Below are 23953 nucleotides of genomic sequence, written 5' to 3' on the forward strand. Positions count from 1 at the left end.
TTGAGAATCTAGAATAACACCCAGATCTTTCACATGGTTCACACGGTCGATTACAGTGCCGATAAGTTTGTATTCAAATGTGATTGGTTCTTTCTTCCGAGTAAAAGTGATCACTGAACACTTAGTGGGGTTAACCACCATTCGGTTCAAATTACACCAGCTGGCAAAGGCTTCGAACTGACGTTGGAGGAAGTGACAGCCATCAATCGAGTGGATTCGTAGGTAGATTTTAAGATCGTCTGCATACGATAGTCATGGGCCTTCGATGACCAAGTTCACGTCATTGAAGTAGAGTAAGAAAATCAATGGTCCGAGGTGACTTCCTTGAGGTATTCCTGACGTAGCTAGATAGATATTGGACCGGTTGTCACCAATGGCAACCATCAGTTGCCGATCAGTGAGATATGAACGAAACCATCGCAAGAGGTTGCCGCTGACCCCAAGTCTATGCAACTTGTCAATCGCGATGGCATGGTTTAGCTTATCGAAAGCAGCTGACAAGTCGGTGTATATGACGTCTGTTTGAGTCCTCTCTGCCATGCTTTCCGTAAGATACGATGTCAAACACAGCAGATTTGTGGAAGTAGAACGACCGGAAGTGAAGCCGTGTTGATCACCACTTAGATACTGCTTACAATGAGAGAGTAGAGGCTCCATGATGACTAACTCGAATAACTTCGAAACTGCGCTCAACGACGTAATTCCACGATAATTGTCCACATCCCGTTTGCTGCCCTTTTTGTGGATAGGAAACATATGTGCGAATTTCCAACAAGATGGAAATGTACCGCTCGAGATGGACAATCGAAATAGGTGAAGCATGGGCATCAGCAAGCTGGCGATATGCTTTTTCAGGAATACGGATGGAACGCCATCGGGTCCTGGATTGAAGGACGACTTGAGTTGTGATGCGGCAGTGGAAATCATCTCGACGTTGACATCCATCGCACCCAGTGTTTGACCGTACAGTGGAACATTACTAGCTGCTAGGGTAACGTGTTCGTCAGTAAATCTCTCATTCGTGAAAACACTGGCGAACTTCTCAGAAAACAAGCGACAGATCTGCTGAGGAGTGGAAGCAACTGCTCCATTCAACACCATTGAAGAAGGTAGGCCGGATTCCTTGCGCTGCTCATTTACGTAATTCCAGAATGACTTCGGGTGCGACTTTAGTTTCCTCTGAATCCCTCGTTGATATCGCGAATAGCATCGACGGCTAACTTCGGTGACATCGACTACAACTTTCTAAAATTCTATACTCACTTGAGCTGGAATGACCCATATGCTATTTCCGACTTATCAAAACAATATTTAAAATCATTTTTTGCAGGCGGTCTTTGATTTTATACAAATTCATGAGTCCATGAGATTTTGTAGATCTAGGTCATCAACAGTTAACGCAAATCTACAATTATACGTATTGTAGACCAATTCTGATGAAAAAATAAATGATTAACTATAAACGGTTATCATTTTCTGTTTAGGAAAGGGCGATTTTTTTTCCTTGGTTTGTTTTCCGTCGATATTGTTTGCCGTGCTGAGTACCAATGGTACCGACGCCAGGGAGGCAGCTCCCACACCTGGACCCTACCTATCGACCCATCAATTCATGAACCGGCGACCAACGGCTGTACTTCCGTGATTAGAGATGTTGTCTCAGAACATCCTGACGGGACCGACTGGGATTGAACCCAGGCCTGCTGGGGTGAGAGTTAATCATGCTTACCATTACACTACCGGCGCCGCTTGACAGAGGCGATGTTTGCGTTGGATCCGGGAATAAACCGGGAATTGAAAAATTTGAATTGAATGGACACCTTGCAAGTTGAAAGACCGACACGTCGGACATAAAAGATCCTAGCGTTTTGATCCACCGTTCATCAGAATATCCGAAAAATAAATTATTTTTAAGTTTTATGGCGATCCTGGAATCCGTATACTAGTTTTAATTAGAGAGAACTGAAATGCGTGTACATTCCGAAATTACAATTACGGGCTCTCTTTAAAGGGGTGCTCATATGAAATATTAACCAACTCCACATGTACCATTACAGCACAATTTTTTAAAATGCTATCTGGTTTCCTTCAACTTTGTCGCAGACGTCATTCCGATTAGAAGAAAAGTTGTGTTGCCGTAAATAAATGAAAAATATCGAATACGACATTTTGAAGCATGATGTGCGACTCAAAATGGCCGAATTCTTTCACAAATTTCAATGATTGCCCATAGCGAACCATTATGCAAAGTTTCATGGAAATCGGAGAGGGTCATTCTTTTTTTTCACTATTTGGCATGGATTTGCTCTGCTGCGCACTTTTTTGTATTGAAAATGTGATATTAATCCAGTGGTGAATGATTCCTGCCTTGAATGGGAATAAGTAATGCGAGCATTTTGGTTATCTCATTCCACCGTTCCAATCAAGTTATATAGCAGAGAGTCACAAATGACATTGCCTCGCTTTTCTTTTGAGATGTCCCAAAATTTTGCTTATGGTTAGGGCTCGATCTAGAAGAATGGTAGAAAAGGGATCAAAAGTTACAATCATCACGTAATTAGATAACGTTCAAATGTGTATAAAGCCTACCTTTTGTTGTTTATCCTATAAATTACCAAACACACAAGAGGAAGCCACTTTATGACACTGCTGATCATTGGCATAGTAGTTTGACCGAAGTCATAAAATCCAATAAAGGTGCAGAACAAACATTCCAAGGAAAATACATTCCCATTAACAGCAAATCTCACCAATAATCGTCTCGGGTCCTGCTGCGGTTCTTAATTGGTTTTATTTATCCTTTCCTGTACGCGATCACTGTTCATGCCCGTGCAAGTAGACTGCAGCTCCCGAAACCTCTGGCCATCACACACCTATATAAACCTCTACCCGCAGCTAAACGACGCTTTTATCTTGAGCAAATAAATTTTAATATAAAATATTCGTATTCCGCTGGCCGTCTGTTTTAGCCCGTGCTGTATTTCTCATTCACTCATATCTCTGTTTATTATTTTACGGATTTATTTTTAGCTTGCATCTTTCTTGTTCTCTGCTGGCGAACTTCCTACTGCCCTTGGGGGAAAGGAGGAGTCATACCTCTGCCGACGCCGCCACTGCCACTGCCCCTACTGCCGCACGGTTTTGCCAGTGTGTAGCACAACGAATGTGAGTAGCAGCAAAGGCAGCATCTCAGGCTAACAAACGAGTTAAATATGCTTAGCATACATCACTAACCGCGGCAGAACGAGCCTCATGATCGAGCGTCGTCGTTGCCGTCCGTCGTTGAAGAAGTGAACCTGGATAGAGATAAAAAAAAAAGACAAACGGTGCGTGGCATCTCGCGCCAGGAAGTGCTGAATTTTTGTCATTCGACTAGACGAGCTCGCAGTGCTTCAGTAATACCTTCAGCTATCGTAAATCGTCCGTTTCGGGATGTGTTTTTCGAAGCAGCGTAGACCAAGACCAGACCATCCTCGTCGTGATATCAGAAACTCTCGGTGCTAGGCAATATACGCGGTTGGAAAAAAAAATGTCCGCTGGGAAACGGAGGCTGTAGGTTTGAAATAAACGCGATATAGGCAACACAAACACACGGTGTTAATTTAACTAATTCTCGTTCCGCGAAAAAGAAGTCACACAGCTTCACGGGCGGGTTCAGGTTCCAGGCGAACTTGTTCGATGACTTTGCCTCGCTGCTGCCCCAGCCGTCGCTGCTAAACCGTAATCCGCACCATCATTGGCTAGTGTGATAGCAGCAGTGCAGCAGGATGCAGTGCAGTATGTAGCGTACGGTACGTAGCAGCATAGCAAGCATCTTCCATCAGGGACCCGAATGTGTTATACATTTTCTGCCATGAATATATGGAAAAAATATTTTCACAAATGACAATATTTTGCCAACATGAAAGCAATGGATTTGTTTTTGGAACTAATTCTCTGAAAGAGGCCAAATGGACGGATTTAAAGATAGTAAATTTGAGAAAAAAAATCCGGCAAAAGTCGAACAATCGTGTGAAAATGTTCAACTTATGGAGATGGGTGATTATTCATTAAATTAATAAATCACCAAGCGTCTCCATAGTAATAAAGTTTGTTTGTATGCGTTTAATTCTCTCGCTTTTGAGATATAAAGCTTTAAGGTAAACATATATTTGCTCAGATAGGAGGACCCCGAAATTTGCGTTTGTTTCATTCAAAGTTTTTGAATGCTTGTTTAGTTCAAGTATAAACCACAACTCTTGGTCAAAACATACCTCACTCTAACATAATGTTTATCTTTCTTTCACAGAACACAGTGAAGCTGCTGTTCGTCGATCTTCCAACAGAGTGAATGAAAAGAAAAGGCAAGCAAAGTGGAATAATTTCTGATTGTTGATGTTTTTCCTCAGCATCCAAGGATCGATCGAAATGCAAAAGAGTAATCTCGGTCGTTGTGAATGAAAACAAATAGCTCACGAAAATTTCATCGCTGCTGCCGTCGTAGCCGTAGTCGCCGTCGTTTTCGTCATCGTCACCAAGCTGACATCGCCGGTTGCCGTGTCTGAGTAAATTTATTCACGCTGAAAAAGATCCGATGCCGTGCTCTTAAAAATACAACAAGTTTAGTTTTATGACGAGAGAGAAAATAAACTGCCTGTAAAAATAGTGTATCTCTTGAGCCAATGCAAACTAGTATTCCCGTTGTGTGGGGGGTGCTACAAAACGAGATTGCGCGGGGCGTCAGAAGAAAAGCCATATGATTGGTGTTTGTTGTTTTAGTTGTGGTTCTAGCTGGTTGGAGCTGTTGTGATTGCAGCGGAAGAAATTGTTAGTTTGCCGATATTTGATTCGCTGGTGAAGAAAAAGAAGAAACCGCAAGAATTGCTGTTTTCGGGGCTGATAAGTACCGTGTAAAGTGAACCCGGAGTAGTGTATCGGAGTGTTGGTATCCTTTTGGGTAGGTAAACAGAAAATTACCCACTGGAAAGTTGTGCAAGTGAAGCACCGAAGTGCTTCTGTTTTGTTGGTTTTATTTTATTACTTTCGAGTTGCATCATTGAGCCGAGAGACTTAGAGTGGCAAGGAACAACGAGCGGACCGTTTCAACTGCGTTGCTCTGAAGCACATGGTAAGTGGTGTATACTTAATTGAATCAATAATTTGAATATTAGATTTAACCGGTATACCGGTACTGAAAATAAAATTTAGTTTATATAACGAAAACGGTGTACATAGTTTGGTTCTATTCGGGCCGCTTCCCGAGCAAAGTCAGAGATCAAATTGAAAACTAAATTTGATGTAGTGATTTCGCTGATAATGATAAAGGTTGCTGACGTTTTAGTTGGTTAAAAAATCAAAGATCTTCCTGTGACATCATATTTGAAAACTTATTCTGCTATCAGTGAGAGCAAACCGAAAACTCAATTTGATGTACATTTTTCTTGTTGATGACCATACAAGTATTCACTTTGATGTTCTGCATATTCAATAATAACAAAACAAATATATTAGGTGCTCAACTAAGTTCTCGCTGTTTTTTTTTTTTTTGAAAATACAACTTTATTGTGAAAAATTGGTTACAAATGTATCATTCAAAATATTGTCCATCGCTAGCTAAAACTTTTTCGCATCTAGAAGTGTAGAAGTGTTCGTCTTTTGAGGCTATCCACGAATGAAGGTATTTTGTGATGTCTTCATATGAGCCGAACTGCTGATAAGTCAGACCATGTTCCAACGAACCATGTGTAATAAAACCTTCAAAGAACTTCGAGATTAGGGTGTAATTACTTTTGTAAATAAACTCGTAAAATGGCCGATTTCCCGAAAATTACTCGAAAACTAGCAACACAAACAGGTAGATGAATGATGCCTCTATCAGTGTATGTTTTTATCAATTACCATCACACGCAAGGAGTAGCATATCATCCCAGGGTAGATGAATTGCGTTTGTTTTGAATATCTTCACTGTGAAGTACGAGCGAAACGAACAAATGAGTTCATGGTACATCAACGAATTTGTTGATATTCACCACTGCTTGATTATCCAACCCAAAATTGTCAAAATTAGAAGCGACCCTCAAAAGTAAAATAATCAAATTCTTTTTGGGCAAAATGATTATTTGAATATTGTCGATTCCAGAGCCTAAAACCACAGACAAACATACATAACACTCACCATACATTCTTCGCAAATAAGGTTTTAGTTGGGAATGTGCTTGTATTTGTCATGGTGGCGCCAATGAAGCGTTAAGCAAGCCACTACATTGCGAACTTATCAGTGATGCCAGTTCTTTTTCAGGTCAATTTAGTATATGTCAGCTCTTGATAAACATAAGGGGGCCAAGGGATCCCACTGGAGACATCACAGCTCCTTTTTTGAAAATCTTTTCTTATGTTCTACGAAACCCATGCGATTTTTCAGCGGTCTTATTGGACCAAAGTATACCTTAAACACCCATCTTGAATATGCATGAGAATGATTTGGAATTACGATTTTATGAAATAATTTAATGGTAAAAGTCTAATGCGCGGAGGGATCGACAAAATCGGGTCTTTACTGTACCACATACTAATCTGACGAATACAGAAAACAGCTGTTGAATATTATACTCAAACAGTCGATTGGTCATTCCGCTTGTTGAGTAATATTACACAGAATTTGAGAACAAATAATTTAAATGAGTGTAATATTGTATCCACTTTTAGCAACAGATGTTCAATACATCTTGAATAACATTGATTGATACATATTGTTTGCTTTGTTCACATTAAAGTGATGAGCGGTGGTAGAAAGGGCACTCATAAGTGATGCATTACCACTATTAAAAATTTGTTTCCAGCAAAAAAAAATCACACTTAACAATCAAAACAAATCTTTACAAAAGACTGAGCTTCTGTGAATTTCTCCTACGGATCCGTATTTCTGCAAAATTCAATCAATTCTATAGATCTACGGAAAATTTCGTAGAGCCGAAATCACTGACTTCCATCTGTTTTGTTTTTATTCAACACAGCTGACGCGTTGACAGAACGAGGGAAAAGCAACTAGTGAAAAAAATGCATGAACGAGGGATGCTCCGGTTGCTTAGCAATGCTTCGGAATGTGCATGATAGAGGGTGCTAGTAACCGGTGGAAACTAACGATTTTAAATTGGCTCACTACTTGACTAGCCTATTGGTCCCAAGCAAATCGATTGACGTACCCCATTATAGTCGAAATTCTAGTACTACACTATGTTTGTTTTGATTCGATTGATTGAGGTTGTCCTCATTTTCAGCTAAGTTGAGTGTAGAAGGAATGATTTTTATCAGCACTGGCCTCTATCATCGGGTAAAATTTGGTTTGCGATCAAATTATTAATTTGAGTTACATGTTGATATCAAAAGGTGCTTTCAATTTGCTGTCATTTGGATGCTGGACTTTGCTCGGGTTATGCGCATATGTGCTCTCGAAGGAGAACAAGTATTGCTCCGCCTTTCGTGATTGAAAATTGTTAGAAAAGAAATTCGTCTAAACATGTAGCATACACATAACCTGCACTCATTATATATAAAATTTGTTGCACCCATCAAATACAAACAGTTTGATTTCATGTTACCCGGCTCATGATTGCCCATGCGCTTCTATAGAGACAGATACTTACATCTCCAAATTCGTTTGGGAAATTTTTGGCTGCTAATTTTCAATTGGTGCTCTTATGGTGAAATTTACTTTGATGCATTTTCGAAAAATGCAATCCGAGGTTTTGAACAGCGCATCATTTCATATTGCAAAAAGTTCACGTCATTTTGTGTAAAGAAATGTAATGACTAGAGCGATTAACAACCAGAATTGATGCGTGAAAAGACTGTGTTTGAATTTTTCGAAAATACATCAAAGTAAATTGCACCTTAAGGTCCAGCAATATTGCTCCGCTATGTTTAAGAAAAAATCCGCCTTTTTCAAACAATTTAAACTTGTGAATGTTTGTTAGGTTTTCTGATGATAGATCCATTATCATAAGATACAATTCGGGAGCCTTTAAAACATTCTGAGAATTTCATTGAAGTTCTAAAAAATTCCAAAATGATCCGATAGCTTCAGAAAGGTTCGAAAGATTTCAGGAAAATTCACTTAAGTTAAGGGGTTTGAGTGCACTTTCATTAGCTTCAGGGCAGTTCTGAAATCTTCAGGACATTTACATGATTTCAGGAAAATAGCGTGAACCTTCAAGTAGTTCCGATAATTTAAGTATAGTCCAAAGAGGTTGAGGGAGCTTTAGTGAACTTAAGAAATATTCCAAGAACTTTACAGAAGATCCAATATATTCACGAAAGTCCAGAAAGCTTCAGGGCGGTTTAAGGATCTTTTTGGCAGTTCTATTGATTTCCAGGATCATGATCTGGAGAATTGCGAGAATTTCAGGGAAGTTCCATGAGCTTCAGGAAAGATAAGAGATCTTCAATAATATTGTATGAACTTTAAAAACGCTCTGAGGGATGAAATTAAACGCCAAGAATTTCAAATTAGTATGTTTATAATAGCGGCGGAAACAAGGTTAGTTCCGTAAAAATATGGAAATTTTTTTTGGAACTTCAGGGAAGCATCAACAATTCTAAGGAGGTTCCATTAGCTTCAGGAAAACTGCAGGATCTTTTAAGAAGTTCTGAGAACTTTGGAGATATCAAGAGAGCTTCAGGGAAATGAAGAAAACTTCAGAGAAGAGAGATCTTAAAGAAATTTTCTTCTTATTCTTCTTCGTCTTCTTCTTCTTTTTCTTTGCATTTGAAGCTTGTTCCTTATAGCATATTAGCTTATTGCGTGCTCTCAAATGAGTGTTCTAGATGCACTTCCACAGTTATTAATTGAGAGCTTTCGATGCATGTACCATTTTTGCATTAGTATAATGGTGTGGCAAGTACAATTATAGTCTATTCCCAGGGAAGTCGAGAAATTTTCTTACCCGAAAAATGCCTAGACCGGGCCGGGAATCGAACCCAGTTACCTTCAGCATGGCCTTGCTTTGTTGCTGCGCTTTCACCGACTGAGGAAATTTTATTGAACTTTAAAGAAGTTCCAAGTATCTTAGAGTAGCTAGTTCTTGAGATCTTTAGGGATTTTCAGAGATCCTAAGGGTGGGCCAAATAATTTCAGGGATGTTTTAGGAGCATCAGATCCAGATTTGTTGGTAAGTTTGAAGATTTGGAAGGGTCCGTTCCTGTAAGTTCAAGACATTTCTATTACCACCTGTAGAATTTCGAAAGAAGTTCCGAGTATTTTAGGAAAGTCCAGTGAGCTCTAAAAAACTTCAGGGATGTCTAAAGGTATTCAGGGCAGTTTCGTTTATTTCAGAACAGTATCAAGAACTCTAGGGACCTCACATAGCCTAGTCAGTAAAGGCATGATATTACCATAGGGGTAACTCTAAGACCAAAAGGTCCCGAAGAAACGTGCTCAACTTTTTGGCTCAGCTCTGGTACTCTTTTCGGTCCCAAGCTAGTCGATGCACCCCCGAAACATAGGAAAATCCACGAACCCCTCATTTTATCTGTCAAACTTTCATAGCGAATCTAAACAAACATACTGTAGTACTAGAATTTAGACAAGAATGGAGTCCGTTAATCGATTTGCTAGGGAGCAATAGGCTAGTCAAGTAGTGAGCCAATTTAAAATCGTTAGTTTCCACCGGTTGGTATTACCGAGTCGGAGACAGTGGGTTCGATTCCTGGTCTGGTCAAAGAAATCTTTCTGGTTGGAAATTTTCTCGACTTCCCTGGGCAATACAGTATCATTGTGCTTGGGACACTATTTAAAAATGCATGCATTGGCTATCAATTAATAACTGTGTAAGTGCATCTAGAACACTAAGTTGAGAGCCTGCAAACGTAAAAAGCCTAGAGGAAAATGAATAATAGCTTCAGGAGATTTGAGTACAGGGTGCATTCCATTCATTCATTTTGGCTATAGTAATGTTTTATGAAATTATGGATTAATAAGATATAATGATAATATTTTGTTTGTGTAAGCAACAAGAAAAGATTGTGAAGTTTGTATTTGACACATAAAATCTGTAATAAGTGATTTTGTCATATGTCTCACCCATTCTTCGCTCTTCAGTCTTCGCGAAGAGGCGATCAAAAAATCGCTCATTGTGACTCTGTCAAAGCTGAATTTGCATGTTTTGTGTGTCAAACACAAACTTTACAATCTTTTCTTGTTACTTACACATAAATAATATTGAGTGTTCACTCGGCTGTCGACAGAAGCAGGCCACTCTCGATGTGTGTCACGTGTCGTATATTTACTCGGCAGCAACCATTGTGTGGTCTTCCTCTTTGTTGTTCATCAACAGTTCTTTCAGTCGGTGCGTCGTCGACTTTGGAAAGCAACCGGTTAGTGATGAGAGTGTGAGTGATGATCACGTTTCGCGTCCATTACTGCAATGGAAGCGCTCTGCCCCCCGTTGACGATACTTCCATACCATGAAAACACTGGATGCGGATCCCGTTTTGATGGAGGAGGCTTATTGGATAGCGGAAGATAAAGTATTTATTGTGTTGTACCTTCTGAGTACAGTTCTAAGATGTTTTGTATAGTGAACAAGCCACGGCTCTGTAAAGTTAATTCAATTGAGCCTTATCAAATAAATTAATGAACAAAAAAAAACTTACAGAATATCATCGTAATATCTTATTATTCCATAATTTCATAAAACATTTTTTTAGCCAAAATGAATGGCACCCTGTTTGAGAGTACTTTAGGGAAGCTCCGAAAAAAATCAGAACAGATCGGAAAGTCCTAGGGCAGTTCAACTAATTGGATGGAACTTGTTTGAACTTTAAAGGACACCTTTAGGAAAGTTCCGAGAAGTTCATGAAAATTTTTGGAAAGGTTAGAGAAGTTACACGAACATAAGAAAAATGTGGGAACATTTTAAAGGCAGTTCCTGGTTTTTAATGATAGATACGAGAACTTTTATGAAACATGCGGTTACTTCTACGAAGATCACAGAACATCAAGAAGTTTCCATAAATTTCAAGAAAATTACTAGAGATTTTTAGAAGTTCTGAAATCTCCAAAAGTCTAGAGAATTTCGAAGATTATATATTATATAGAACATACACACTTAGAAATAACTACTTTTACACGAGACGTAATTCATATTGGACGTAAATCATGGAACGTAAACAAACATTTCATGTAAAATTAAGCGTTCTCAAACCGAAACATAATCAACTCGACGAAGAGAATGTTTAATTGAATTGATTTTCTCGTTTCTTTCAACTGATTCTTATGTCAAAAGGGCCGCTTACGTGTGTTAGTTTCTGGGAACCGAAATTTACACCGCTTTTTCGTAGTGTGTAGATTTTTAGGAAGTTCAATTATATTCAGAGAAGTTCCGAGTACTTCGAGGATGATCGAAGGGGATCTTTAAAGCAGTCTCACGAAATTCAGGAAAATTGCAGTCAGACGAATTTCAGCACAAAGGAGATCAAAAAGAACCAGTATTTTAGTTTCAGACTGCGTTGGTGCATGAGTGGTAAGCGTGACTGTTTTCTCACTTCAGTTCAATCCCAGCCGAGGTCGTTGGGATTTTCGTGAGGTTAAAAATCTTTGATCGCGTCTTCGTTCGGAAGGGAAGTAAAGCCGTTGGTCCCGGCCCATGTGTTCAACAGGTTCCAAGAGTGGAAGTCGTCTCCCTGGCATCAGTGATTAATGACCAATTGGCAATCGACACTCTTCGGTGATTAGCACTCGATTATGGAACAGAAATCGACGATAAATGCAGGAAAAAAATTATAATAGGCTGAAATTATTAAGCAATTAGAGGTCATTTGTATCCGATACATAAGGGCTGATAATCTTGTTATCTCCGGTCATGTCTATCGACGGCCGTCTGGTATGATTATTTTGTTGTTAGTTTGAGCCTGAGTCCCGTAGGTTCATTATTGGCTCCCTGCTTTTCGCATGAAAGTTTCACCATGCGCCCTCCTGGTTCGGTCAGTTCGCCGTTGTGATTTAATTTAGTACGCATAGGGTGTAGGTAAAGTTTTTTTTACTGTCTAACCCAGTAGAGTGCCTATAGAGAGAATGGCGATATCTCATCCATTTTACAGGTTATCTACTCACGTATTGAACAGAAACTAGCCGATAGTGTCAACCCCTGGTGTTGAAAAGAACTACCATCAAAATAGTGATGAGGGCTGATATTTTCTCCGTGATGAGCGAAGGGATTAATTTATTCATCGCAGGTGCTTGAAATCGTTATCGATCAACTACTGCGTGACGCACTCATCTTACGAACCAAGAAATAAGTGACCCGAAGATATCAACAACGGAAATGCGCAATTTTATCATATTTTTTGCACTATTTGCAGTTTAAGCTGCAAACATGCCTCAACTACATTTTTTTGTGCAAACCCATTGGTTTTCGTATTTTCGTGGAATATATCGCTCTTTGTTTTCCTAGAATCGATCCGTTTTAATACAAACCATAGAAACTACACGTCTCTCGGTAAGCAATACACGGTCAATGAGAGTAACTCAAAATTGAGTCGACTTTGTCTTAAAATAGCAAAAAGTAGGGTAAAACTGTGAATTAGTAAAATTTTCCTAGATTTTCCAGGAAAATCGGGAGATATTTCTCTCAGTCTATTAGTATACTCTAGTCGATTTTCCTTATATTCAAGCAGTTTTGCCCGGAAAAGTTAGAAACATTTTACTCGCTGAGTTGATTTCGACTCAGTTACTGAGTTACTCTCATCGACCGTGTAAATGGACGAAGACGTTTGCTTTGTAAACTGACCGGCAGCGACGATGGCGGCGCTTGTTTCGGGCCACGGTGCATTCTTTCACGATCGTGATTGCTTTTTATTGTTCTCGGGTGCAAATTTTAACGGATGACTATTTTTAGCTAACGTTTACAGCGAATGCTGACTTTACATACGTTTGTATATCCGTGTCAATATCTACCCACTTGGCACTTCTGGGCCCTGTGTGCTCGAGTTGGTGCAATACATCTTCATATCTGTGCTGTGCGTTTGCAATAAGGGTTTGTTTATGGCAAACTAACGCCATATGTAACATGGTTTGCTATTATCACATCTACTGTTGCAATCCATGTTTGTTTCAATCGGTTTGATATCGAATAGATATTCAGATCCTTAATTTTTTTAAATGCATTATATTTTCGTCATTCGTGATTTGTCCGGGGATGAAATTTGAACTCGTGACCATCAGGGTTGCTTCCACTCACTACGCTATACACATACAAATTGTGTTTATCAAATTTAAATCTTGTGGTATAATTAATCTTCTCTGTATGTAACAAAACTGAAAGCAGCTCAAAACTAATTTAAAAAGAAAAAAAAAAACGCAGATTTATGAGATATTGGATTGCATTGTGAAAAATTGTTGATTTTCCCGCGTCCTCTCGGATATGGGGTAAATGGGATCACATGGTTTGATTACTTGCCATGACCATGACTTACTATTTTATGGTGCTAAAATAAAGTAATACATTAAAGAAAGGGCCTGCCTTAGCTCAGTCGGTAAAGGTGCAAAATAAGACTATGCTGGAGGTGGCTGGGATCGATTCCCAGTCCGGTCTAGGACTTTTTTGGGTTGGAAAATTTCTCGACTTCGCTGGGCATAGACTAAGATTGTACTTGCCACACAATTATACTAATGCAAATATGGTACAGGCATCGAAAACTCTCAATTAATAACTGTGGAAGTGCAAGTGCAATTGAGATGTCAAATAGCAGAACCAATCGAGCAAATCACGACCAACAAAAGAAAAGAGCACATCAGATATTGCAAACAAAACTTCCGGAACCCGTTTTCTCGTGACTTAAGGTACGCCTACACAAACTAGCAGCATCTTTGGGCTGGGGATAGTTTCCGCTATCCGATGATGCCGGTAATTTGCGTTCGATTGGTGAGGACAGATTAATCAACGGTTTGTTTATAAAACATGATAGTACCATTTCAATTGTTAGTCTACAATATATTGAGTTGGTTCCGCTTTTTGATAGATCGAAATTCTATCCGCCAGACTATAGTTAGCTTGCGCCTGAATCAACACAGTGAATGGGAAATTCATTTGCAGTCGGGTTATTCGCGAAAGAGAAAATCGATGAAAAGAATCGATCAAAAATGATAGTCCCTTTTCTTCTGTTGCGCGGGTATTTTCATCGCAAAAAAATCTTTTTAATAATGGTCTCAGTGCGGATTTACGTAAATCTGCATTGAGCAAATTCATAGTTCAGAAGGAGTTTGTTCTAAGTTTAGAATCATGAAAAACTAAAGTTTGCCTCTCACTCCAAAAGTCCTGGGCAAGCATGGGAAAATTCATTCACTCTCGTGAGTGCCACAGAATCAAAATAGCCATCCTCACCTACAAACAGATTTCCGAACGAGTGTAAATTCTTCGAACCAAGTGACTCTGCAGGTCGACTCAGAACTGACAGCAGTAGAAGGAAAGAAAGATAAACGGAAAGGCAGCCGAAAAATTGTCTCTACCGAGGGAGAACCAGATTGAATGCGTAAGATCCGAATGCTAACGATTTAAATAGCCGAGTCAGATAGTTTTTGGCTCACTGATTTAAATCAGTTGAATTGGCCACAGCAGTTTTTCGGTATTTGCTTGACGCTTAAACACATGTGTTACAGTATAACCGTTTTCTCCATATTAACAGCAATATAAATGTGTCAATTTATGTTCAAAGCTAGAAAATAAAAAGTGATTCTTTCTGCTAAATTCTCATTCAGCTCACTCAGCAGAATGCAATCGTAAAAGGGTAAAAGGCTTAAAATGGCAAAAGTAATAAAAGAGAAATCATCCACACTACTACACTCAGAATCATTCATGTTACGCTCCGGTGTCTGTTTTGCGTTCATCGAAGAAAATAGAAGCAATGCGAATACGAACGAAAACAGTGTGGCTCGCACAAGCTGTTGTTTGTTTCTGATGTTGTATGCGTGTGAGTTAGTAGTAAATGCAAAATGAATCGATTTTTCCCATGCTTGGTCCTGGGTTCAATCCCAGTCAGTAAAGCCGGGATTTTCTGAGGCATACAATCTCTGATCACGCCTTCTTTCGTAAGGAGAGTAAAGTCGTTGGTCTCCGGTCTATGAGTTGATGGGTCGATAGGTAGGGTCTAGGTGTGGGAGCTGCCTCCCTGGCGTCGGTAGCATTGGTGTTCAGCACGGAAAACAAGATCGACGGAAAAGAAATCAAGAAAAAAATAAGATTACATACAATAAGATTGTGCTTAAAGTATGTAGAGCACAATAAAGTGGATTAAGTATAAAATCACAAAGCTTCAGTTGTAAGCCAAGAAGAAGAAAGTGATTTATATACACTTCGCACTACGGTAATCTTATATTAGCTCCACATAGATAAGCCACAATTATATTTTAAAATTATTGTCATGTTAGGAAATAAACGTGAAGACATAAATCAATTGATTATTGAATTATGATTTGGACTCCAATTCCAATTAAATTGAGCAGTGCAGAAACTGGGACCAATAAAAATAATAATATCCATTAAGGCCTCGTCTATCTATGCATAATATCAAAAACGAGATTATACTGTGTAATAAAGGTTATATTTGTTAATATGACTACATGGCAATAACTCGATGATTAAAAGTAAAACAGCAAAAAAGGTTATCTTCTATTCAATTCCACTTAATTAAATTTCAATTTCCCTTATTAGAGAGTTGTATAGATTTTTCTCCTTTAGCTTACTTGAATCTTTGGTTTTTATTAGTTAGGTAGGTTCCGATTCAACACATTGTATACCTCAATTTTATACCTATGATCTTGACTTTTTTACCTAAGGGATGAGTACTTAAGGGGGTTAGATTTTGATAAGTTCTTTAGTGGGAATGACACTGATGAAGACTGCCCAAGCACATGTTCTATAGCATTATATAACCTTTATATGACTGGTTTTGGTTGTATTGCAGTTTAGTCAACATAATTCTATTATTTGTGTTACTTGGGTGCACATTGTTATCGAAATACGTATCTGGCATGGATACCAAAATTAATTAAGTGGAATTAAATGGAAGATAACCTTTTTTGCTGCTTTATTTAGCATTCCGCTAACAACCCAATTTCATTACTTCACTTGATTAAAAGTAGCTCGTTTGCCTAGTGACAAACGTTTTGCTTACTAAGCAGAAGACCGTGGGTTCAATCCCAAGCTCGTTCACGTTATATGATCGACATCAATTCAGCTTATCGTTTACCAAAATGAATCCTGCTGCAAACCCAACCCTCTTACCCAACATCCCAGTGATTCCTCGTGGAAGTGCAGAGATGTTCTCGGCCTTTATCAGAGCGACTGTCACGTAAACACATTCTTACCCATTCCTTTATTGACCAGCGTTCGGGCGCGGCCAGCGCTGGTGTTGCCTAGTTTGAGATCACCAGTTTTTACACATTTAGAATGATTGCTAGTCCCAAGTATCGTCTATTGGTTCTCTGTGTAATTACAGCTAGTCTGGCAATAACAGAGTAGCAACCGTGGGCGGTCAATCATGCTCATGCTCATGCATAGAGTTAAAATTTCACCGTAATCCCAGGAGAATCGATTATCGTTGGATTTGATAAAGAGTCACAAATTGTTGAGATAGGGGAAATGTATGCAATGTCGGCCTAAGTGTCCCTAATTTGGGCCCATATATAAATTCTGCAATCGATTAAATTTTCAATAGCGACCAAATATATCCATAAGTACCATCCCAATGACGCGTTCATCTAGGTAAAATTGATAAATAGCAGATTTTTAGCGATGGGCCCAATCTTAGATCCATAGGCCAACATTAGATCCATTTCCCCTATTGTTTAACATTTATTACTGCTTCTTGATTCCAAATTCGTCCTACGAGTTTCAATTTCGCCCTAACGCATTGAAACCCCATTAGATTTCTTTGTCCTACGGATAAACGTAGAAAAAGGGGATTCGCATGGAGCGCTTCTTTTGTTTTGAAAACAATGAGCGTAAATATTCATACAATGCGCTCTAATACGATTTATGTTGTAGATAATGAACTAACGCATCGGAACAAATCATTATGAGTGGTTCAAATTCATACTTTACATTCGAAAACATTTACTTCCAAAAACCCATGAAAAGTTGGTCTACTACGAAATTGATTAATAAATTTCAATTTATAGATTTTGAGATACGTATTTTCAAACATAAAGCTCGTGAAAATACATACACCATTTTAAAATATGACAGTCTAATGGTCTAAGTATCTATGGAAGCTTAATATTTCGCCCTGTCGAAAACATGAACAAAGTTTCATTTAAATCGGAAAGAATTAAATTATGTAATTTACCGGTGGAACTGCTCAATAGTGGAATGCATTGATTTATAATTGATTTTTAGAATTACTGCCGCAACTATGGGTGTAAAAAGTCAATATTTTAAGGAAAATAAATTGTTCTCCATAATTTTTGGGCTAATTTAATGCTTCAAATTTGAAAATTTACTTTAGGGAGCTACCGAAGAAAAATAAATTTATCAAAATTCCTACTTTTAGTCTGACATAACCCGCATACCACAAATTTAGAAACACCACTATTACTGGACCACCTACCTTAATTAGGAAACAAAGATGCTTTCATCGCTAATAGAACGACTAACTCAGTTACATCAGTGAAGCTTGTTGAAGCTGACTATTTTTAGAATGTTTGGTTCTGTTAGCCAGTAATTTGAAAGGAAGCTTCACTTTGCCTAGCCGTAGAATTAATTATAAGTGTGAAATTGGAAAATTTGGTATAAGAAAAGGTGACATAAAGCAAAAAGATCCATCAATCTGCTGCATGCCCCAAGCAAGTGGAAACGCTCCATCACGAATGACATCAGTCTCAAGCAGTGCTGTAAATTTTCAAAATCAATTGAACATTTTTGATGAAAATGAGAAAAGCAGCTATCCGCTATTAAAGGGAACCTCCTTCGAATGGGTGATATCAGTTGCTTAGTCATTTGACAAAGGCATGGATCATTCTCATTTGAGAAACGCTTGATATCATTCAATTGAGTTTAACAAATCCCCTAATCCAAAAAAATGATCCTACAGGTACCGGTGAAAAGACAGATGCAGTCATTACCTTATGTTTGTCGTGTTTTTGTATTGCTAGTGGAATGTTAAGTGGTGTGCAAAACTGCATTTGAAGACCATCATTTCCGCTGGTTCAAAGATTATGATGGTTTGTTGGGAAATTTTGAACTTTCCCACTTGTTGCTGCTTTCAATCGATGTTGATTTAATATTGAGCTGTAGCGCTTCCTCGAAACCAAATTGAGATCAATGCTGTTAATTTTCATATAATTCCATTGAAGATGAACCAATATAGCCGTTCAATCAATTCTGTTAAAACGAATTCTCTCATGACCAAGCGTGATTACCTCTTACCCCAGTAGGCCTGGGTTCAACCCAGTTGGCGCCACCGGGATGTTCTGAGGCATAACATCTCTGATCACGCCTTCCTTCGGAAGAGAAGTAGAGCCGTTGGTCCCGGGTTCATGAGTTTATGGGTCGATAGGTACCCTAGTAGCACGCTTGTCATATATCGGTTGTAGAAACTTCTTAACGACTTATTTCAGTCATAAACAAGTTGCTGCAACTTTTACTAACGGAAGTGTGCTACTCGGGTAGGGTCCAGGTGTGGGAGCTACCTCTCTGGCGTCGGTAGAATTGGTGCTCAGCACGTAACAAAACAAATCAAGGAAGAAAAAAAACTCAGAAAAAAATTAAATTCTTAGACTTTGAAGACTTTTTTTATATGATACATCATGCTTAAAAAGTTCTCTTGATTCTCGATTAAGAAAAATTTACAATATTAGAAGAGTTTTTTTTTCGATTTTCAGGACTTGAGTTCTCTAACGAATATTCCAGACATTGAAAAATGTCAACGATTTTTTAACATAAGATGCTTTGATGATTCTTAACTAACACAAATACGTGAAATGTTATATTTCTAATTGTTTAATATTGCGCTTTGAAATATATCGAATATCTGGGACTTCATTTATTTTTAAATTTCTGGCACATTAAAATTCCTAAGGCCTTTACTGCCGTTTTTAGCATAGTTGCCCCATTCGTTAAAACAGCAAGCTGAGAAAAATGCTGTTGAAGATTTTTTCTTTCTATGGGCTCATAAGGATAGGACAACATACTTTTGGTATTTTCAGAATAACATAGGAATCTTTTCGTGTACATTGGAAGGTGATGGTACTTCACAATCGATTCCAATATATGACACAATTTCGCCAAAAATGCTAATGGGACTGTTATATTGCACAGGGCAAATTTTCAATACATTTAGCTGTATACGATTAATGTGGAGATGAATGTATAGAGTTGATAGTTCCATTAGAGTACGGTAGTGTGAAAATTGTATATGGAGAGTAGATCGCGCAAAGGTTAATTTTAAGGAAAGTAAGAATTGGGTTGATCATCTCCTTTACCAAACTCCCACGTTGCGGAGGGATGGTGAGGGGTATTTTCACACTCTATCATCTCTATCACGCATGAAGTAATCCAAACATGGTTAGTCAAAGCTGTTTATGATATGTAAGTTAATATCGCGCTTCCTCTAAACTGAAGTTCGTGAGTCTGAGTCGAGACATACAACAACAAAATCTCCACTGGAAATTCAAGTGTGACAAGCGAAAACGTCGCACAAGCTTTTAAGTCGCATGCACAATAAGTACAAACGTTTATGGCTTTTGAATTATTGTTTTACCCAAAGTAGCATATTATTCTTAAAATTTAAAAATCCTGGAAATTCAAGTCCTGGACATCTCGTGGAATTTTATTTAGCAAAATAAGTAGACATGATATGTGAAAATTTAAAGTCAGTAATCTTTTTACTTTATGTTATCTTTGGATTAAGACCAACTGATGCTTACTTGTGATTTGCCGCAAAATTTTCAGAAATTAGCAAAATTATGGAAAAAAAATATACCCATATCTTATGATTACATGCAGCAACTAATCGCAAGGAGTATGTGTATGAACATCTATGGTATCAATACAGAAGAGAATATAGACTAAACGCTTGCGACGATTGTCATGACAAACTCTCTCTGCAACATAGCTTGACCGTTCCGGTGGAAGGAAAAAGATAAAATTGTTTGAAAGTTTGTTTGCAACACACGCGGTTGGATGATACATGTTAATCAACGGGGAAATGTTTGTAATCAAGGCTATGTGAGCAACTGCGTTTGTTGTAAACAATCTTTCAGACAATGTTATCTTTGTTGCTTGCCGTTACTGATCACTCATTATTATTTGGCTCGTATGTCGCATGTCATTTTGCCTTGAAAAAGACACTTCTGATTCCTTATAGAAAACCCATTTCTTCCGACAGAATGCGGTATTCATTACAAAATTCTTCACGACCATTTCCCAACGACAAACTACATACATATAACCATACTTCTTTCCGGTAGCTTGTGCCTATTATCCACCATTGTCTCTACGGTAGCACGCTTTTGAAGGACATGAACCGTTTGGTCCCAGAGGACGAACTTGTGGCTCCGAGCTGTGTGCTGGCATAATTTCCACTTGACTTCGCGTTCTGTTCTATCCACCAGCACCGGCTCAACATAGGCTTGGCCTATAGGGTACAATAAGTACACACATAACTGTCGATTTGTGGGGGCATAAATTATAGTTAATTATCATGTTTTAATACTGGCTCCTGTTTGCACTGGAGCACTTTCGCAGTGCCCGGAACAATGATAAAGGAGAACGGCGGTAGGGGGTTAGACGGAAGCGCAAAAGGATTCTTTCGAAGCTTGCTCACCTTTGTTCGCGCTGTTCATCGTCTCCTTTTGCAACCGGCGATGCCAGCGAGAGCATACATGAGTCGCTCATCACTATCACGTTTTCGGAAGCGAGAGTCATTTTCTCCTTCATTGTGGCGGGTTTTGACCGCACGCGAGGTAATGTGATAATTTGTGAACGCATGTTTCATATTTAATTTCACGGGACGTTATCAGCGAGCGTCAAGGACGTGAATTGGAGCAAGATGAACTCCATGCAGTCATAACCATGCGGTAGGATGCTGTTTCATTTTGGTACTGATTGTTTCGTTTCACTGTTGTTAATGAGCATGCCCACCACTCACTCATCACGCTTCTCATCAAATGATTTGGAAAGCTGATATTTCGAAACAATCCCAAAGGTCAACCGATATTTCACAAAGCTGGTCCAGTCCGCAGGGTACAAGTGCTAATTGGTTCAATGCCAAACAAAAGCGTTATCGCCAGGCTGTGGATGGCATCCCCTATTATTAAGAGTTGGCTGTGCGTAGGTTGACATTTGCATCGGTACGGTTTCCATTAAAAAGCATGGAAAGTTTTAAATCCAAATCAATTTAATTCCACGCAAAGCATTCCCAGCGTTTTATTCAATCATCGTATGGGATGCTGTGAGCAGAGAAATGTGTTTTGTTTTGAAAGAACTGGTAAACAAAATGCGTTGAGCGACGTGGTGTTTGCACAACGAGTAAATTAGTCCAGGCGATTCGAGGAAAATGATAGCAATGAAGCAAATTAATACGGTGCGGTGCTTGAAAGTACAGGATGGTGAATGAGCCTTTATACAAATTATGTTGGTCGGTTAGCCAATTACCGCAATTACTATTGGAAGTTACTGGAGTTTTATTTAATATTAATTTATCCAAGAGAAGCAATTACAAGATATTCCTAAATGTAGTATACAAGCGTTTAACTTTAACTTTAACTTTAATGCTAAATAAACACAAGTTAATAAATATGAAATGCTACGCAGCCGGATCGACTGCTTTCGCGATATTATATGGAACTCATGCTACCCTTGTCGAATAATACAGGTGTACTTATATGGTATGTACAGTTTTAACAGTGATATATATACGTTACGGTGGCCTGCCTTAGGTCAGTCGGTAGAGGCGCAGCTATAAAGTAAGATCATGCGGGAGGTGACTGGGTTCAATTCCAAGCTCCATCTAGGAATGTTTCAGTGAATGTGCTTGCCACGCAGTTATGCTAATGGAAATATGGTACAGCTTCCGACAATGCTCTCAACCAAAGAACACTAAGTTGAGAGCCGGCGTAAAGTAGGGACGTAATAAAGGCAAAGAACGTTAAATCGAACAACTGAGCCAGGAGACAGTCGGACATCTGAACCAAAACATGTAATTCGTAATAATACGATTATTACGATTCTTAAAATCAATATTAATAATATAAAATGTGTAAAAATATAAATGTTAACAAGATCTTGACCATAGATTGTCAAGCACTAATCTTTCGGAAGATTTTGACCTTTCTTTAAAATGGACTTTACGAAGCAGAACTTTAGCTAAAACTTAATCAATGGAACTCTACAGACTAAGATTATGAAATGGATCTGTGTGAATGGTTCATCCCCAGAAATCGACGCTTTTAGAAGCAGATCTTATTTTATTTTTTTAAACAGAATAGCTGGTAAATGTGTTGATATAGGATTGTTAATTTTTTATACACAATAGATGGCCCCTAAGGTGGGTCAAATTTACCACCCTCTGCTCCACACTACTGTTTTGGTTCTTTTTTTAGATTCTTTGAAACTGTGTCGAAATCAGAGACCAGAAATCGATTCGATTTAAAAAAGTTATTAACTTTTTACTTTAGGCCAAGTGCTTCGTGCATAGATACAAGCAAGTGGGGACAGGGCCCAGTAACTGTTCTGGGTTTCCTCTGGACTAACTGTTTTCTACAACGTATACCAATCGCCGACCTTTTCTGGCTTTGGTTCGTTCCTCCATTTGGACTATTCGTGAACTGTCGGAAAATATGTCTTTAGTCACCGTCCCGAGGCGGCATCCGCCAAGAACTGCACACGTTGATAGCTTTTGCGGAGAGATTTGGAGATGTTGCCTGGCATCTTCTCTGGTTCATGATCCCTGGGTAACGACGCTAATAAGAAATGATGAGGCGTCTCTACTTTCCTACCGTCGTTGACAATGAAAGAGATTCCTTGACACTTCGCACATCTTTTCCCAAACACCGCCCATATGGTAAAATGAATGAGGGTTAAAGATCCACTTTGTCCTAGCGTTTGTGAACGTTTCAGCACAATCGCTGTGTATCTGTTTTCCATATTCTTGGTTTGCATCTAGTGTCATTGCATTGTCGTAAAATATCTCTATTGGATACCCTTGTTTACAAACAAACCGCCTTATCACCATGATGTAAGATTGTGATGAAAGATCAAATACAATCTCAAGCTGGACGGCTCGAACAACCAAACCGGTAATCACAACTACTGGACGTGTCCAGGCAATTAGCTGTCCACTCATTAAATGGTGGTCAGCTTGCATGATACGAACAGTAAACAGGGGTACCACAAAAGTTCAAATAATGGACGCAGTAGTTCAACTCCGCCCATAAAAAAAAATCACCACTACAGTTATCATTCCCTTTTATGCGGTTGGTGGTACCGTCCACCAACCGCTGTTTCTTGGCTGTCCTTCAACTAATCACGCTGTTTTTGTTGCATGTGATTAGTGACAACCATAAACTAGTTATATACAGAAAATCAGCTCAATTGGTTGAAGGACAACCGAGAAATAGCGGAGGGTGGATGGCACCACCATCCGCATAGATGGTACTGTACGTACCATTTGTTTAGAAATCGCTAGAGGGGGAGAGATGAGCGGAGAGAATGATTTGACTGTCAAAATCTGAGCCAATTGAAAATTCCTATTAGAATTCGTCGTTAGAGGATTTCTTATTCTTAGTAGAACCAACAATCAATACGAAACTAACGATTTTAAATTGGCTCACCACTTTAGTAGCCTATTGGTCCCAAGCAAACGATTAACGTACCCTATTCTAGTTGAAATTCTATTACTACACTATGTTTGTTTTGATTCGCTATGAAAGTTTGACAGATAACATCAGGGGTGTGTGGAATCATGCAGAACATGCAGGGGTGAG

At 38.8% G+C, this 23953-nt stretch overlaps 1 protein-coding gene across 2 annotated transcripts in view; it reads left to right on the forward strand.

Annotated features, from left to right (window-relative positions):
- Positions 1-23953, forward strand: part of LOC135698365 (receptor-type guanylate cyclase Gyc76C-like) — a 200199-nt gene that overhangs the window by 48673 nt on the left and 127573 nt on the right. For both annotated transcript variants that reach the window (XM_065218293.1, XM_065218294.1), the window contains exon 2: positions 4286-5104. The gene's annotated coding sequence lies outside the window, so the exon portion shown is untranslated. The remainder of the gene's footprint in view (positions 1-4285; positions 5105-23953) is intronic.

Source organism: Ochlerotatus camptorhynchus, unplaced genomic scaffold, assembly GCF_037179485.1.
Source record: "Ochlerotatus camptorhynchus isolate MF236.1 unplaced genomic scaffold, CSIRO-AGI_Acam_v1.1 ptg000085l, whole genome shotgun sequence".
NCBI lineage: Eukaryota > Metazoa > Arthropoda > Insecta > Diptera > Culicidae > Ochlerotatus > Ochlerotatus camptorhynchus.